Below are 12,755 nucleotides of genomic sequence, written 5' to 3'. Positions count from 1 at the left end.
AGAAGAGGCACTAAAATTCTGCGAAACAAAGATGCGGTCGAGTTTAGCTCCCGTTCAACCCAACAGCAGCGACTGGCGTAACAGAGGATCACTGCTTATAGAAGCGTCGGTCTCCAAATCAACTGGCCACCAGACGGTTGACCCAAAGCAAGAAAAGTACATCCGATCTTTAGGATCGAAACGACTGAAAGCACCAGGAGAACTTTGCTGCTTCATTGGCGCCCCCTATATGATCACTACCAATACTGATGTGTCTAAAGGAGTAGCCAATGGAACGAATGCAACATTGGAAGACATTTGTTTGCGTGATTCAGCGACAATTCGTATTACTAAACTCGATGATGGAAGTTTCACTCACGCCGTTTACGCCGAGGATGTACTCTGTCTAGTCTTCAAGCATACAGCTCCTGGGTGGAATGAAGTTTCACTTTATCCAGGCCTAGAAAAAGGTTGTTTTCCAATCATCGCATCGAAAAACGGTGTGAAATGCCGGCTAGGAACATCCGCAACCTTTCAGGTTCAGGTAACTCAATTCCCTTGCGTCTTGTCAGTGGTCCTAACCGGTCACAAAGTGCAAGGCAAAACTCTTGGAGCTATCATACTTGGCTATTTGTCAAAACACCATTTGCACGGAACATCAGGATGGATTTACGTCATTTTATCCCGTGTTAGGAAGTTATCCGATTTTTATACGTTAACTCGATTGGATGCCGATGTACGAAAGTATAAACCAAGATCCCATGTAATTCGCGAAATGAAACGTTTGTTGGTCATTGAAAAAGTTACCATTCAAAGACTTCAAACTGTTTTGAATGATTTTGCATAATGTTCATCCACTGCTGTGTCTCATTTAAAATGGAGAATAAAACGAATAATTGTTGATTGTTAATAACAAATAAAAGATAGGTTGAAGTCGAAAAAATGGAATACGTTTTTTAATTTACAAGATACCAGTTGGCTTATTCCCAATCTAAAACACGTTGTTTCTTCTTAGGGATTTTAATACAAATAAAACTTTTCTGTGGCTTCCCCTGATTTTTCGTGTTAAATAGGCTACTTATGTTACAAAAATGTTTATTACCCTTTCTTATTGCTCGATTTTTTGTTAAAAAAAGAGAACCCATTTTTTTAGAGAATAATCAATATTTAAAAAAATTTAAAAACGCTACCATTTAGAATTCAATTAAAATAAAATTAGCAAGATTCTTAAGATTCCTCTTTCTTATCTTTAACAAATGGAGTAATCGAATGGATAACATTTTTCATTTAGCTAAAAAGTTTTAAGAAGTATCAAAACACAAAAAAAAGACAAAACAAAAAGTCCTGAACTATCCTATATAAGAAAAACACATCAACAATATAGCAAATCAACAAATAAAAACCGCATCAAACCATTCAACAAATAAAATAAAAGGAAACTCAATCGCTAACCTGAAAGTAGAGATCAGACATGGAAAAAAAGAATAATAACAATGTTTTAGACAAAACAACCATACTATTCCACTTTGTATTCATTTTTTTAGGTATGTAAGGCAACAATTTAATGTTATACAAGACTGACATATAAATCAATTATTCAGTTCACGAATCCATTTATTAATATTCATCTACACTGAACAGGATTTGAGTTCATCATCATTCACCTGAATAAATTTCAATCAATAAAGTGAGAATAAGTCATTATTACAGATATATTACTAATTTATGCTTAATAATATTACCATTATGATAGAATCTTATAAAAAAAATAACATGCATGCTTTTTCATCACATCCTTTCATCTCCTGTCCAAAAGACAGACAGGGTTTTTTGTGGATTGATGAGACCCCAAGTAAGAGGAATATATTTGGGATTTATGGTTTGATGGAACCTCACGTAAAGAGCAGTATTTGTGAGATTTAGGATTTGATGGGACCTCACGTAAAGAGGAGTAAATTTGGGATTTTGGATTGATGGGACCTCACGTAAAGAGGAGTAAATTTGGAATTTAGGATTTGATGGGACCTCACGTAAAGAGGAGTAAATTTGGAATTTAGGATTTGATGGGACCTCACATAAAGAGGAGTAAAATTGGGATTTAGGGTTGATGGGACCTCACGTAATGAGGAGTAAAATTGGGATTAAGGATTGATGGGACCTCACGTAAAGAGGAGTAAAATTGGGATTTAGGGTTGATGGGACCTCACGTAAAGAGGAGTTAAATTGGAATTAAGAATTTGATTGGAACTCACGTAAAGAGGAGTAAAATTGGGATTAAGGATTGATGGGACCTCACGTAAAGAGGAGTAAATTTGAGATTTAGGATTTTGATGGGACCTCACGTAAAGAGGAGTAAATTCAGGATAAGAAATGGGGTTGTTTTGTGAGATCGTAAGAGAACCTCTTTCCAAGGGGGTAACCACGCTACTGACTTGAAAGAAATAATTCAAACGTTGATATCCTCTAGTCTTCAGCACCCTCCAAGAACAGAACGTTTGAACACGTTTGACCTTCAAATAGTCGCAGGGAATTTACCAACACTAGTTTTAAAATGTTACCAAAAGATGGAACACTGCAATAAAATAAATTTTTAGAATAATTAAAAAAAATTGTGTCAGTTTGATTAAAATAATGTTGGTAGATGAAAATAGGTTTTTTGGTAAAAAGGCACCCCAAAAAGACGGAATCCGATACATACTTTCTTATATTCAAAAAAATTAGGAATAGGTATTTAGTTTAGTTTTGTTTGAGTCTTTTTTGGAAGAGATGGAATAATTATGGTATTTTTATTGAATTCTTTGTTTATTTAAAAGGACATAATTTAAGTCATAATTATTGAATATTCCAACTTAATCCTTTGTGAATGTGGAAATTATCACTTGTGAAAAGATCTGAGTTTAAAAAAGGAAAAATAAACAAAATTTTTTAAAATTTCCATCTTTTGGGAAATAATGAGTAGTAAAAAAGATTTAAATGACGAAAAAATAACAAATGGTTTTTGAATCATTTGCAAATAACCACTTGGGAGAAGGAGTGAATTTAAATTAAGAGAAAATAAAAATGATTTTTGAAATCTTCATCCTCTGGATATTTTTCTTGTTTTTTTTTATTTGCAGTGTAATATGTGCCGTTGAATGTGTTGAAATCAATTCCGATTTTGATGTTGTTGGTTATTGTTGGAGTGAGGTCTGGTCCAATGATTTGTCCTGGTAAAATAATGGAAGTATGTTTTTTTTTAAGTATGAATTTTTTGGAGTTTATGAGTGTTTTACCTTGTGGAATGTATGCTGTGGTGCCGTCTTCTTTGATGACGGAATAAAAAGGATCGTTTAATTTAAAGCGACCGATGTTTTCTTGCCAGACGTTGTCTTTAGTACAGAAAGGGTCCCAATCTGTAATGATGCCAATGCCCATGTCGTTGTCTTGAGGATTAGTTTCCACCATCACGCACATTCCAACTGCATATTGAACGGCTTCACTTCGAGATTTCGTTGTGTTGTCTTCCTGGAGGTTGAAGAAAATTTGATTATTGTGAGTTTGGAATTTCTAAACATGGTGTGTAAGGTTCTTACCAAGAACATATTTTTTTGATTCCGTATTTGTTGATTCAGAAGAAGCGTTAATGTGGCATTTGCATAAGTGTTAGGGATGAATCTGCGGGCTTCATCCAAATGTTCTTTGTATGTCATGCACGCAATGGCGTATTTGAAAGGCTGTAAGAAGTCCGGTTCCCAACAACAGGCGAACCTGGAAAAGTTCAGGTGGAAATTTGACAGCTGTTCCTTTGAGATTGTTGCCAGAGCCTCTTTTTTGATGAAATTGGTGTCGTGGACTTCACTTGCGATGTTATATAGCGGCAGAATGATGTCGAAAAAAATAGCGTGATCTTCTGCTGGATATTCGTCCGGAAATAGTTGTCTACTTGGAAAGACGGAATGGTTGGAAATATCGATGAAAATCCATTCTGTATCGGTTGTTCTGAGCAGCAAATGGAAGCAATCGATAACTAATTTTTTAGTTGTAACTGTTAAAGTATGAAATTTACTTGTTCAAAGGAACCCGGACGTAAAACTGGTTTTCATGACTGAGGATTTCGCTTTTTAAGTCGATGCGATTCAGTATGTCGTCGAGAATGATGGCGATTATAATCGGTTTTCCTCTTCGGTTTTTCAATACCTGTAGTGATAGTTGAGCAAATATGGGAAGTTATAGTAATTTTGTTAATGAATATGATCGGTAAAGTTAATTGAATTCTTACCTCTGTGATGTAGTATGCTTGTAAAATTTCGTTCCAATCTTCTTTGTCTGAATCGGCTAGCAGATCACAATGGAAATTGCATTCCTGGAATAACATGTGTACTGTGATTTCGACTTTTTCTTTTGTTTGTTCCTTTTCGGAGAGGGTGCGACGGGGGCGTTTAGAGTTTTTTCTCGTTTGTAAAATATTTTGAATTCGGGTTGTCGTGTCCTCCAAAATGCATGATACATCTTCCCATTGTGGGATGATGTTTTCCGCTACGTGTTGCCATTTTGATACCAAAAACGCTCCTTTAGCGAATCCAATTTTCTCCTTTTCCTTGTATTCCTGAATTTCTATATCTAATCGCTGACAACGCAAAAATCGTAGAAGATATTTTGCGTAATATGTTTTCGTCAAGGATGTTGTTGATCTGGAATACAGTTTGGATTTAATGTTTAGGTGAGTACATTCCGTTATAAATTTTAAGATCAACGCGGAAATTTCTTATTAAGTCCTGGTTAAATTGAGCTTACTGTTGTTTGCTGTTGGCAACTTTGAGGACAGCATCTTCAAGGAATTCGAATGGTACCTTCAAATTCAAGACAGCCATGGATTCACTTGTTGGTGGCCGATGAATGGAGGAATTTTCAATCATGGCATTAATACTGGTATGTATTTGTTGTTCAATGTGGTATTGAAATCGAGTACATGTTAGCCAGTTTTCTTTACCGCCGTGTTCCAAGATGTGGACCAGCTTGGGCCATCTGCATTAATAATAAATGTACGGTAATGAGTAATGAGTACAGTAATTAATAGGTTAAGTAAAAAATACAAAAATCAATACAAAAATTTAAGAAAAAAAGGACTCTATTTTTTTAATTCAGCCGAAAAAAAGCTGAATATTTTAAAATACAACAGAAAAAAAACGCAAAATATAAGAAAATTTTACGACATAGGTTTGCTTTGTATACCCTAAGTTTTTTGTGGTGAACCAATCGGAATAATATGTACGATTTGTTTAGGGAAGTAGCTACATTTTTTAATAACATAAATTCTTACCTTTGATGGAATTTCTTTTTCCAAAGCAAGTTTCCGTGTTTGGTAACTACTTGGTTGAGGGAAGTTGATGTTTTGGAAACACTGCAAATGTCGGATATGCTCAAATTAGGGAGGATGTATCCTAATAGGATTTCCTGGGAAATCAATTCTAAAGTCATTTTAAATGAGATAGAGTGTATGTAGTTCCTTTGTCTTGTAGTTCTTTTGAGCAACTGATGATACCATGTATATGTCGATTGCATTGAGAAATGGCGCCTTAAGAACGTTTTCATACGTTTGTTTTCCACGTAGGATTTCCACGTCTACCGACGATTTGAAACCAGTCAATTTAATACCATCAACTGAACCCAACAAACTAAACGTTATCGTTGTTGAACCCTTCAACGGAATTGCCAATGGAGGTTGTTTCAATTAACATCTACTCTGACCAAACGGATTTTTTCAGCTAATTATGCTGGAACAGGGAAATCATTTCGATTCTTTAATTCCTCCAACTATCACTTTCTCAATTGTGTGCTATTTTTTTTAAGGATAACTTCGTGCTTTTTATCGAAACCATGAATTATGGTTGAATAGGGGATCATTTTACTCCGCTTAAAGAAAAAAAAATGTGAACCACGACCACGCTCTTTCAAGGGGTATCTCAATCTTTGATTAATATGGCGTCAAACCCAACAATAATATACTTTTATAACATGTAACGGGGCCATATACTTTTGTAACATGAAACGAAGCCTAGTGGCCTGTAAGTCCGATAATTTAACAGCTAAAGTGATTATTGTAACATATATAATGTATAATTTGGCTATTGTCTTACCTTAATTGTCTTGTAAGAAGTGAGGATGGTTGTTGAAAAAATACAACTAGATAATTTCAAGTGGAATCAGATCCGCTTTATATAGTGACCACCAATTCCAACTGCTATACGTTAAAAGGAGAATTGACAAACCTGATAACCACAGGTTTGTATTCCATATATAGGAGTTAACTATTAGCTCGAGCCATTTAAGTGGAGATTTTGTGATCTGATGGGCCCAAAAGACTAAATGTGAAAAGGTTTTTTTTTGTTTTGTTGAAATTAATAAAGCTATAAGGCCTTCTAATTAAGTTATAATTCATAGAGGATGAAAGAAATTGAAAGAATGGAAAAGACAAAAGTGGTTTATTAATTTCATCTGTCTGTTCTTTCTATAATAAAAAATGAACAGAAAATTCATTACTTTTAACTTTTTTTCTCCTTTGCAAAAATCCTAATACAATTTTTTTAAAGGAATGAAACAAAGAATTTTGCGTTTAATCTGCTTCCGTTTAAAAAAAAAATGTAATTACCCTTTCTTATCGATCGATCTTGAGTTAAAAAAAAATGTTTTTCAGGGAAATATCACTATTTAAATGACTTTCAAAACACCACAATTTAGAGTTCAATTAAAATAAAATTAGCAAGATTCTTGCTTATCTTCAACAAATGTAGGAATCGAATGGAAAAAAAATTAGATTTAGCTAATTAGATTTTAACAAGCACCAAAACATAAAAAAACGACAAAACAACAACGTGATTCTTAAAGTCCTGAACTAACATATCAGGAAACACATCAACAATAAAGTAAATAAAAAAATAAAAAACGCATAAAAAAATTCAAAAAATAAAATAAATGGAATCTTAATCGCTAACCTGAAAGTTAAGATCATACAAAAAATAATAATAACAACGTTTAAGACAAATGATTTCACTTTGTATTCATTTTTCTAGGTAGGTAAAGCAACAATTTAATGTTACACAAGACTGACAATTCAATTTATCAATTATTCAGTTCACGAATCCATCCATTCTTCAAAAATGACAATTCAAATAATTATTCATTTAGTTCACGAATCCATTCTTCAACATTCACATACTCTGAGCAGGATTTGATTTCATCATCATTCACCTTAATAAATTTCAATCCATAAATAAATAAGTGAGAATTAGTCATTATTACTCATTATATTACTCATTATATGGTTGATAGTCTTACCATTATGATGGAATCTGAAAAAAAAGAACAAGTTAGGGGGAAATTCTCCACCGCGCGTATGACCTTGATCCCTTTGATCGCGACGATTGCAGAGTTAACAATTAAATTATTTTTTATAGGTAGAATCTGATGTTTGATTCTTTCTACATCATGAATTACCAACTATTTAAAATAAAAAATTAATAATTAATACAATATGGAGTGTATTGATAATTGAATATGTGTAAATTCTTACTTGCTCAGTATCACGATTCATCAAAATGAGCAATTTCTCATTGCCTTTTTCCTTAAAATCAAGATCGCAAACTTCTGTCAGCAAACCGATTACATCTGAAAATAAACAATACAATAGCATGAGACAGCCATAATAACACTGAAATTTCCACTTACCAATAACGTCTCCCAATTTCGAATCGGTAATCAAAGAATTAAAATCTTTGAAATTGAACTGCAAGCGTGGAATATCGTGTTGAGCCAGGTCGGATTCCGAAATAAAAATACACTAACATCCAAAAGGAAAAGAATGAATTTTAAATAACATTGCATTTGCACGGCAAGAAATATTTTACCTGAGTATAGTTGTTAAATTTAGCCTCCACAACACCAGGAGAAGTTCTAGTGTATTTACGGTCTGCTTTGACGAAAACCAATCCAGATAGCAAGTAAACGTCATTTTTCTAAAAGCAGTTAAGAAAATAGTATCAATAAATAAATCGTTACAAAGTAATTAAAAATTCAGTTTCAAAAGATTACCTTCAGAACTCCTGACCATTTTGCAATCAGATTGCTCCACACAGTAACTTTTATTTCTCCAGAACGATCCAGAAAAGTTAATTCCATGATTTGCTGTAGCCTCCCACAAAAAAAAACGTCCTTGACAACAATGAGAACTAATCTTGCCGCTAACTTGCAACTAAATTAAATAAAAAAACACAGAAATAAACTAAAAATTCAACACATGAAAAATAAAAATTTACCTTGGATTTTGTAGAAACAATGATGCAATATCAACTACTTGATTAGTTAGCCCTGCGTTCGGACATTTTTTCTTCATAGCCTCCATTTTCTTCTTAGCAGGAGATGATTCAGTGCCTGAACTACCTCCAGACGTTTTAGAAACCGTGCTCATTTCACCCATTTCAGTTGAACTCCGTTTTCTTTCTAATGACTCAAGAGTTGTCTCTGCTTCTTTCTTCACAGGAGATAACTCAATAACGTGATTACCACCAGGCAATAACACACCGTTATTTTCCATTCCAGGACACTCAACAACATCACCCTCACTTTCTGATTTCTGCGCTGAGCTCATCGTATACCTTTCTTGTGCGGGGTTCAAAAGCAACTGATGATCCATCTTCTGTAGGGAGAAAACTATGACGGCTAACGAAATAAAAACGTCGCAGTTTTTTTTTCGTGAGAAGAGGAATATGGAACGTTTCAAAGTAATGACAATCGCCGTTCTTAGAAATTGTTTCAAAGGCAACCGATGATCCATCTTCTGTAAGGAGAAATTTATAACGGCTAACGAAATAAAGACGTCAAAGTTTTGCTTCATGAGAAGAGGAATACCCAAGATTTGAAAGTAAAGATTATTGATGTTCCCAGAAGTCGTCCTTGGAGATTTGCTGTTATTTACTTCAAATCTTAGTAATATCATCAGTACTTCCAACGTTTTCATCAAACATTTCTTGATGTAGAAAGAATCAAACATCAGATTCTACCTATAAAAAAGAAAAAAATTGTTAACTCTGTAACCGTCGCGAAAAAAGGGACGCGCGGTGGAGAATTTCCCCCTACAGCCACAAGACTATTGTTGTTCCCAGAAGTCGTCCTTGGAGATTTGCTGTTATTTACTTCAAATCTCAGTAATATCATCAGTACTTCCAACGTTTTCATCAAACATTTCTATGAAGTACATGAAACACATCCCCCTCTTTTAAAGAATTTATGAATTTAAATCTTCAAGAGTAACTAAAAAAATTTTATTACTTCGTGGTTACATATTATTTATTTATTAATGGAGTATGAAACACAATAAAAATGTTTATTATTTGATAAAAAATCATGCAACTTAAAAATGGCATGAGATAAAATACAATAGAGTGTAAGGGGAAATAAATACCAAACAACAAAGATAAAATAGCTGTTTACTTGTTTTCATCTATCGATTGACAAATTATTTAATCCAGCTAGGTTAGTTCTCACAGGGGCATCATTGGTGCTTTTTTTTTGGCGCGGAGTTCAACTGAAATGGGTGAAATAAGCACGGTTTCTAAAACGTCTGGAGGTAATTCAGGCACTGAATCATCTCCTGCCAAGAAGAAAATGGAGGCTATGAAGAAAAACTGTCCGAACGCAGGGCTAACTAATCAAGTAGTTGATATTGCATCATTGTTTCTACCAAAACTAAGGTAAATTTTTTTTTTCATATGTTGAATGTTTAGTTTATTTCTGTGTTTTTTTATTTAATTTAGTTGCAAGTTAGCGGCAAGATTAGTTTTCATTGTTGTCAAGGACTTTTTTTTTTGGTGGGAGGCTACAGCAAATCATGGAATTAACTTTTCTGGATCGTTCTGGAGAAATTAAAGTGCTGTGTGGAGCAATCTGATTGCAAAATGGTCAGAAGTTCTGAAGGTAATCTTTTGAACTGAATATTAAATTACTTTGTAACGATTTATTTATTGATACTTTTTTTTTAACTGCTTTTAGAAACGTTTACTTGCTATCTGGATTGGTTTTCGTCAAAGCAGACCGTAAATACACTAGAACTTCTCCTGGTGTTGTGGAGGCTAAATTTAACAACTATATACTCAGGTAAAATATTTCTTGCCGTGCAAATGCAACGTTATTTAAAATGTATTCTTTTCCTTTTGGATGTTAGTGTATTTTTATTTCGGAATCCAACCTGGCTCAACATGATATTCCACGCTTGCAGTTCCATTTCAAAGATTTTAATTCTTTGATTACCGATTCGAAATTGGGAGACATTATTGGTAAGTGGAAATTCAGTGTAATCATGGCTGTCTCATGCTATTGTTTTGTTTATTTTCAGATGTCGGTTTGCTGACAGAAGTTTGCGATCTTGATTTTAAGGAAAAAGGCAATGAGAAATTGCTCATTTTGATGAATGTGATACTGAGCAAGTAAGAGTTTACACATATTCAATTATCAATACACTCCATATTGTATTAATTATTATTTTTTTATTTTAAATAGTTGGTAATTCATGATGTAGAAAGAATCAAACATCAGATTCTACCTATAAAAAAGGAATAAATTGTTAACTCTGTAATCTTCGCGAAAAAAGGGATCAAGGTCATACGCTTGGTGGAGAATTTCCCCCTACAGCCACAAGACTATTGTTGTTCCCAGAAGTCGTCCTTGGAGATTTTCTGTTATTTACTTCAAATCTCAGTAAAATCATCAGTACTTCCAACGTTTTCATCAATCATTTTCTATGAAGTACATGAAACACATCCCCCTCTTTTAAAGAATTTATGAATTTAAATCTTCAATAGTAAATCAAACAATTTTATTATTTCTTATTCGCCAATGATGAACCTGTGAGAACTTACCTAGCTGGATTAAATAATTTGTCAATCGATAGATGAAAACAAGTTAAACAGCTAATATATCTTTGTTGTTTGGTATTTATTTCCCCTTACACTCTATGGTGATGTATTTTATCTCATGCCATTTTTAAGTTGCATGATTTTTTATCAAATAATACACATTTTATTGCGTTTCATACACCATTAATATATAGATAACCTGTAACCACGAAAAAATGGAAGACGTTTTTTAATTTACAAGACACAAGTTGGCTTATTCCCAATCTAAAACACGCCTTTTGGTCATTGAAAGAATTTGATGATGAAGCATTAAAAAAAGAAAACCCATTCTTTTAGAGAATAATCACTATTTAAATAAATTTGAAAACGCAACCATTTATTATTCAATTAAAATAAAATTAGCAAGATTCTCAAGATTCCTCTTTCTTATCTTTAACAAATAGAGTAATCGAATGGATAACATTTTTCATTTGGCTAAAAAGTTTTAACAAGTATCAAAACACAAAAAAACGACAAAACAAAAAGTCCTGAACTATCCTATATAAGGAAAACACATCAACAATATAGCAAATCAACAAATTAAAACCGCATCAAACCATTCAACAAATAAAATAAAAGGAAACTCAATCGCTAACCTGAAAGTAGAGATCAGACATGGAAAAAAAGAATAATAACAATGTTTTAGACAAAACAACCATACTATTCCACTTTGTATTCATTTTTTTAGGTATGTAAGGCAAAAATTTAATGTTATACAAGACTGACATATCAATCAATTTTTCAGTTCACGAATCCATTTATGAATTTTCATCTACACTGAACAGGATTTGAGTTCATCATCTTTCACCTGAATAAATTTAAATCAATAAAGTGAGAAAAAGTCATTATTACAGATATATTACTAATTTTATGCTTAATAATATAACCATTATGATAGAATCTTATAAAAAAAGAACATACATGCTTTATCATCACATCCTTTCACCTCCTGTCCAAAAGACAGACAGGGTCATTTTGTGGATTGATGAGACCCCAAGTAAGAGGAATATATTTGGGAATGATGGTTTGATGGGACCTCACGTAAAGAGCAGTATTTGTGGGATTTAGGATTTGATGGGACCTCACGTAAAGAGGAGTAAATTTGGGATTTTGGTTTGATGGGACCTCACGTAAAGAGGAGTAAATTTTGAATTTAGGATTTGATGGGACCTCACATAAAGAGGAGTAAAATTGGGATTTAGGGTTGATGGGACCTCACGTAAAGAGGAGTTAAATTGGAATTAAGAATTTGATTGGAACTCACGTAAAGAGGAGTAAAATCGGGATTAAGGATTGATGGGACCTCACGCAAAGAGGAGTAAATTTGAGATTTAGGATTTGATGGGACCCCACGTAAAGAGGATTAAATTTGAGATTTAGGATTTGATGAGACCTCACGTAAAGAGGAGTAAATTCAGGATAAGAAATGGGGTTGTTTTGTGAGATCGTAAGAGAACCTTTTTCCAAGGGGGTAACCACGCTACTGACTTGAAAGAAATAATTCAAACGTTGATATCCTCTAGTCTTCAGCACCCTCCAAGAACAGAACGTTTGAACACGTTTGACCTTCAACTAGTCGCAGGGAATTTACCAACACTAGTTTTAAAATGTTACCAAAAGATGGAACACTGCAATAAAATAAATTTTGAGAATAAATAAAAAAATTTGTGTCAGTTTGATTAAAATAATGTTGGTAGATGAAAATAGGTTTTTTGGTAAAAAGGCACCCCAAAAAGACGGAACCCATCACTTACATACTTCTTATATTCAAAAAATTTAGGAATAGGTATTTAGTTTAGTTTTGTTTGAGTCTTTTTTGGAAGAGATGGAATAATTATGGTATTTTTATTG

Source organism: Daphnia pulicaria, chromosome 6 (genome assembly GCF_021234035.1).
Source record: "Daphnia pulicaria isolate SC F1-1A chromosome 6, SC_F0-13Bv2, whole genome shotgun sequence".
Lineage (NCBI taxonomy): Eukaryota > Metazoa > Arthropoda > Branchiopoda > Diplostraca > Daphniidae > Daphnia > Daphnia pulicaria.
The sequence above is the reverse complement of the archived record's forward strand: the minus strand, read 5'-3'. Positions refer to the sequence as shown.